Below are 7,427 nucleotides of genomic sequence, written 5' to 3' on the forward strand. Positions count from 1 at the left end.
CGATTATTGGAGCATTTTAGGCCCTGACTAAGATCTCGCCACTTGTGACGCGTGACCAGCTGCAGCTAAATCATTCATGTAACGGAATGATTTAAATCACTTTTGCTTCTAAATATTATCTTATTGTGATATGTCTAATTGAGTGGTAAGTAGTCTGAACGAAATTTGTGATTGTTAATCTTTTGAAATCCCAAGTTTATGATACTGTCAGTCGTATAGCTTGATTTCAGTTGCTGCAGAAAATAGATGTTGACTCAATGGTGCAAAGTATAGGCGATCTATTAACCCCTTGTCTTCTGTGTAACCAATTCAACACTTTAATTGGCTTAATTGTGTTAATTCGAGAGTGCAGTAAAGGCTCTGTTGCACAAATATTTACTTATAAAATGCAGATGTTACAGGTTAACATGAAATCTCAATCAATATCCATCAAAGCATCAGGGTAGTGTTCTTTATGCCTTAAAAAATTAGTCCTCTAAGAATGAAATTTAAACCAAAGTCTCCCTAGCGAACAAACAATATAATAACCTTGCGCTGAAGTATACTGTACACAGCACTGAAAGAACTAACCTAGCTGAATACTTCATACACTTGCTTACAGTGCTATGGTCCCTTTATTAATACTTTGTTCTTATGTATTTCAAACGAATTAATAATATCTCTTAGGAGAAACTCTTCTTTTCGATAGCTACAACCGCAGAGGCTTTGTGTCGCATATCAGCTCTCTATCATAAGGCAGGGTAAAAAAAAAAATCAAGCTCTCTCTCTCTCTCTGTCGCGTGCACTTAATCATGGTATTGTGCGCTTGACAGGCAGTCGACTGCAGTGTGCTGCAGCCAGGATGAGAGAGAGAGAGAGAGAGAGAGAAATACGTCTGAAATCAGTTTTCCGTCAAGCCTTACAGTATACCATAGCATCAATCAAAATCAAAACAGGAGGGCCTCGACGAAGTAATCCACACCCATACCAGATTGGGACTATTCATCAGATTGTGTGTGCGTGTGTGTGTGTGTGTGTGTGTGTGAAAGAGCGACGGTTATTCGTATAGTGCTGGATGCAGTCGTTTTTAATTGGCTTCTGACTCTTTTATGTAAACGGTATATAGTAAACGAATAGGGGCGTATTCCTTTCCGCCTGCATTTTTTTGTATGTGTGATCAATGTGCAAATACCCATTTGCCCGTTTCTATTTATGAAATAAAAACTCTATCCCGGCTGCAAGGTTTTTCAGTGCGAGTGATTAGTGAACAATGGATGTTTGCATTTGGAGTTTTATTATGTCACTGCACTGAGAGGGAAGAAAATGGAAGGGGAGGAGGAGAATGGGGGAGGGGGGGAGGTAAGGTGCCATCAAAATTCTTTCCTTCCATTATGGAATTCCAATTGACTGACTGTTACCATGTCCCATTACATCACAGATTGCTGACCGCATTTTTAGTAATTTCTTCTGTGAATTTAGACTTGTACTGGATTACACAGTATTATGATGTTACTGTAAGTTTACGTACTCGAATATACGTTTAACCCTTGACAAGAAAAATCGTTACTAGGCCACTTCCTCACCTAACCTCCGACCAGTTACAGTCGACTAACTACCAAGTAGTTGTGCACTGTTTAGGTCAGCTGAGACAACAGTCTCCAAGTTTTCTTATTATGGAAAAGAAAACTTCCACGTACCCTCCCCAACGTAGGCCGGTACTGATCAGTTGGTAATCATCAGATAAAAATCTCTCTCTCTCTCTCTCTCCATTGTCAATAATATTCAAACAATATGAATCTGTCAAGTTTTCAATAGTACTTTCGTTTTCTGAAGGGGTAAATACATGGCGGCTTCCTAAAAGATGTGTTGTTCATAAGCGAAAGATTCTCACCATTGCTTTTGTGTACGCTGAGAGTGTAACACGCCTTTAATGTTTACTTTAGAAGCAAGTTTGAAAAATGTTACGGCTCACCCGCTGACGCAACCCACCAAAATATCCAACAACAATAATAATTATGATAATATGACTGTCCATCTCTTACCTGCAAATGACTTAAGTATATGTAATCTGGACTTTATAGTACACCGATAATTAAAATTACAAATGTTATTTTTGCAATGGTTTATTATACTGCTTTCACGTATACTCCTGCCCAGGATGCCAGTGTTATCACAGGCAGAAGTGCTTGGCAAAGTGATAATGGCAGGTAAACTTTAATAATGATTTGACGTGAAATTTCTTATAATTACGAACATAATATTTCCTATATTGTTATCTGTGACTCACGACAATGTCACTTGATGAGGTCCTTCAACTTATGCTTCATTTATCACAGAATACAGAGTTCCGTTACGGTTATAATAACTGACTGTAGACTACAGTTGGGTTAGAGACCTCTCGATGTACTCACCCATTAGTTTATCAATACTGCACAATACAGAGAATTATAAAAAAATGAACAGAAGGGATATGCAGCCTATATTATACGTTCCATCTATTTGGAGCCTAAAACCAAATAAAATGGTACAGAAATAATATCACCGGTTCTTACAAAAGACTAAAGGAAGCTGGGAAAACGTTGCCAGAGAGAGAATGCATTTATATAAGCAATACAGAATTCAGTACCAGAGTTCACGTATTTTTTTTTCCGTTATGCGTGAAATTATAATTTTCCTGTGGTATTCGCTCATGTACTGAAGTCGTAGATCTACAGTTTTCGTAATAAAGAATTGTTACACACCTACAATTTTCAGTTAGTTATTTGAACTGGGATCTTTCACTTTCATTCGTTATGCCTACTCACAAGCATTATAAACGAACTTGTAAATCATATTAATACAACGATAACCGCTGAACAGATGAATGATAAAGAGGTAACAAAATATGAGATCATCAGTGTGGAAATGCTGAAATGATTGTCAAGTCATAAACAGCGCACTGACAAAGTCAAGAACTTTTCTAAATCTCTGGACAAAGCATTTTTGTAAATCTGTTAAAGCAATAATCAGTCTTAAATAGAGCAAAAGTTTCACAAAACCTAAAAGGTGCCAAATATACATGCACATAAAAGTCAATACAATTTCTGTTAAAGCAAAGAAAATACATGCAGAAATGTTATATACAGCTCTGACATAAAAATGAGGATCCAGCGGTATTGTTTTATTTTTAACCACAACTTTTTTTTTTTTTTTTTATTTATCACCGGAAATGCAACAAAGCACATTTGGAAACAGATAGAGCAAGAGTGAATTCAATTACTGACGAACATCAGAATCTCACGGCCACGACAGGTACAAACAAACTAAGGTTCCGTTGAATGGAGAAATGGAAGATGCATCATTTTGTTAAGACAGTCTGCTGGTACAGTAGTTAGTGTCGTGGCATGCCACTCAGATGTCGCGGGGGGTTCGCGTCTACCCCCGGGTGATAAAAAATCACTGACTCTGTATCATGATCAGTTACTGCTGCAGTGTTAGGGGGTTCTGCTGCGGTGGGATGTTGAAACCAGCATTCTTTGGAAGCCTGAATTTCAAGTCAATGGTCCCTTTGGTGCGCTTGTTGTATGTGAATAAGTTTCACCTAATGAAATAATAATTAATTATAATATTACTCGATAAAGACAATGAATGACCAGTTGTTTTTGATGGCCATTTTAACTACTGCAGTCAGTCCAATGCTCTTATTTACTTTGTGGGGGCTAAATGTATTAAAAAAAGTAAAAAATGCGCCGAAGTTTCTTTGGCGCAATCGAATTTTTTGTAGTGAATAATACTGTATGAACCGTGACCCAAAAAGCTTTCAGCCATGGCCCGGTGGTGGCCTGTCCTATACAGTTGCCAGACGCACGATGACGACTTACTTTAACCTTAAATAAAATAAAAACTCCTGAGGCTATAGGGCTGCAATTTGGTATGTTTGATGACTGGAGAGTGGATGACCAACATACCAATTTGCAGCCCTCTAGCCTCAGTAGTTTTTAAGATCTGAGGGCGGACAGAAAAAGTGCGGACGGACAGACACAGCCGTCACAATAGTCCTCAACAAAAGACTTCAATCTCCAATTCTGAGTTTATTCTTTCCTTTGTTCTCAGTAGTAATTTGTTGCTCGTGTCCCTTCGAAAACGATTAAGTTTCTTTTCCATTTCTCTTGAAAGTTAAATTCCTTTTTACGTTTAAACTTAAAAAAATTTCTTAGATACATTTACTGATCAGAAAACACCAATTTTAGTCTACGAATGACACTCTTTAGACTCTTTTCACTGCTCGAATTCCTTTCAGTGTCTTTATTTTTTATCCCCTTCTCGCGTTGCCAAGGCCTTCTCCTTCTTCTCTTCTTCTTCTTCCCCTTTCAAAACAGCGAAGTTTCGTCTCAAGCGCCGTTTTATGGATCTTTGCCTCGACCATTGCATGAGGCGTCAGTGCTCATCTCTACACAACTGTCCCACATCCCTACAAAGACTCGGTCGCATTCCATTTCGTGTTTTTATTGTTTTCCTTTCGGCTGGGCGTCTTCTGTTGGGGAACAAGTTTTCTCTCTCTCTCTCTCTCTCTCTCTCTCTCTCTCTCTCTCTCTCTCTCTCTCTCTCTCTCTCTCTCATCTGAGTCCTTTTTAACTTTAGACGAAACGGTCATGGTCTGCTTGCACTAGATATATCGGCTTTACCCTTGAAACTTGAGAGATAAGAGTTGTTCTTGGAGTTTCAAGGCTACACTTGCTTACGTTTTCTTTCTTGGACTAAAGTCGTCTTCTCGTACATTTTCTATTTTATCTATGTTCGGGCGATGTGATAAACGGTGTCGTTTTCTGTGCCGACTTATGAATATTTTATCAAACGTTATCTAACATTTCTGATAAACGCTGTCAGTATCTGAGAAATTCAAGAATACTTTGTCAAATATTATCTAACATTTATATTTTCTCTCTGTTCAGGAATATTTTATCAAACATTATTTAACATTTTCTATTTTCTCTCTGTTCAGGCGATACGATAAACGTTGTCGTTTTCTGTGTAATTCAGGAATATTTGATTAAACATTATCTAACATTTCCCATTTTCTCTCTGTTCAGGCGATATGATAAACGCTGTCGTTTTGTGTGCAATTCAAGAATATTTTATCAAACATTATTAAAACATGTCATTTACCAGCTACTTTAATTGTAAAAGTACTAGATTCTTCAGTATTCACTTTTTTAATTTTTTTTTTACAGAATCCAAGAGATTATTGTAATAATTCACAAATGCTTTTCATTTTATCATTAATACTGCTGGCTTCATAAAATTCATAACTGAAAATAATGATTTCTAGGACAGAGAGAGAGAGAGAGAGAGAGAGAGAGAGAGAGAGAGAGAGAGAGAGAGAGAGAGAGAGAGAGAGAGAGAGAATCCAGAAATCAGGTAATATTAAGAGCAAATGTGAAATCGTTCCTTCTGATAACGTTTGAGCTTCAAAAACAATTTCATTTCCAAACAACTTAAAAATCTTGAAATGAGAGAGAGAGAGAATCCAGGAATCAGCTAGCATTAAAAAGGCCTACCTCATATATGAAGCAGAACCGTGAAACAAATGGTAGTCATTCTAAATTCATACTTTGCGCAAAGCGCCCGGATTTATAGTCACTTGGGAGGGAGAGGCAGTAACGTTTCGGCATTTGTTTACTGGAAGGTGAAATCATGGCATTCCATTTTTTTTTTTCTTTCAATTCACTCTCTCACACGCTGCATGTTTTTTTTTTCATGTAAATGAGGCAAAAATCTTGACTTATTTTTTTTTTTATCAAAGTAAAGGTTTTCAGTTGAATCTGATTTTGTTGTATTGAAAATAGATCAAAATATCTGAGACATAAAACAACAACAACAACAATAATAATAATAATAATAATAATAATAATAATAATAATAATAATAATAATAATAATAATAATAATAATTTAATTTGAATCTGATTTTATTGTATTGAAAATAGATCAAAGTATCTGAGACATCATCATCATAATAATAATAATAATAATAATAATAATAATAATAATAATAATAATAATAATAATAATAATAATAGCATAGTGTCTTAAAATAGAGAAACCAATCCTCAGTTATGTATATGTACACATATTTAAAGGTATATATTTAAAGATACCTTTCGGGAATCTGTATAGATCAATCTTTAAATATATGCACATATACATAACTGTGGATATGTTCCTCAATAATAATAATAATAATAATAATAATAATAATAATAATAATAATAATAATAATAATAATAATAATAATAATATTTCTACCCTCACGCAATGTCAAATGATTGATAATTCTGCTTCGGTAACTATGGAAAAAAAAAAAAAAACGCAATTTATTCGATTTCATACTCTCTTATTTTTTCCCACGTGGAATTCCGAGAAAACAAACAGTCTACTAAATTCTCTCTATCTCTAAAGTGCATAAAGGAATATAAGAGCGTAATTTTTCCGACCTCCTTCAGTCGAGAAAAGAGGAAAGAAACGTTTTTAACTGCATTTACTCTCGCCTTTTGGTTTTCCGTAAAAGAAAACTAATGTGCCGGCTTTGTCTGTCCGTCCGCACTTTTTTCCGTCCGCCCTCAGAGCTTAAAAACTACTGAGGCTAGAGGGCTGCAAATTGGTACGTTGGTCATCCACCCTCCAGTCATCAAACGTACCAAATTGCAGCCCTCTAGCCTCAGTAGTTTTTATTTTATTTAAGGTTAATGTTAGCCATAATCGTGCATCTGGCAACGATATAGGATAGGCCACCACCGGGCCGTGGTTAAAGTTTCATGGGCCGCGGCTCATACAGAATCATACCGAGACCACCGACAGATAGAGCTGTTTTCGGTGGCCTTGATTATACGCCGTAGCGGCTGTGCAGAAAACTCGACTGCGCCGAAGAAACTTCGGTCTTTTTTTTTTTTTTTTTTTTACTCAGATGCGAGGAATCACGATTTCGGAGACAAAAAGATAAATTATTCGATGAACAATGAAGTTAAAATGGCTTAATTACCCCCTCCGATTATTGCAGATGGTCTAAATGAAATCCACATTTAACGTCGAAAAAGTAAATGAAAACAGTTTTTCAAAATCTCTTCACAAAATTCCCGCGGTTTTTCATCCCACAGAATTGACTTGATGGAAGGCAGCAATGAAATTCAATTTCTTTCAGCCAGAAATGCTAAGCATACAAAAATGTCCCTCAGTGATTTTTACCTTTCAAAAGTTTTTATTTTTGCGAGGCTGATTTTTTTTCAAAAAAAATTTTTTTTTTTTTTTTTTTTTGCAAATGACATCGAAATTTTTGTTTTTCATTTCCTCCCATTCTTTGAGTTTCTAAATTCGAGGAACATTTTTTTTTTCTTTTTTTTTTGCAAATGACATCGAAAAAAATTGTTAGTTTTCCACTTCCTCACAAACTTTGCTTTTCTAAATTCAAAGGAC

The sequence above is a fragment of the Macrobrachium rosenbergii genome, chromosome 27, assembly GCF_040412425.1.
Source record: "Macrobrachium rosenbergii isolate ZJJX-2024 chromosome 27, ASM4041242v1, whole genome shotgun sequence".
Classification (NCBI taxonomy): domain Eukaryota; kingdom Metazoa; phylum Arthropoda; class Malacostraca; order Decapoda; family Palaemonidae; genus Macrobrachium; species Macrobrachium rosenbergii.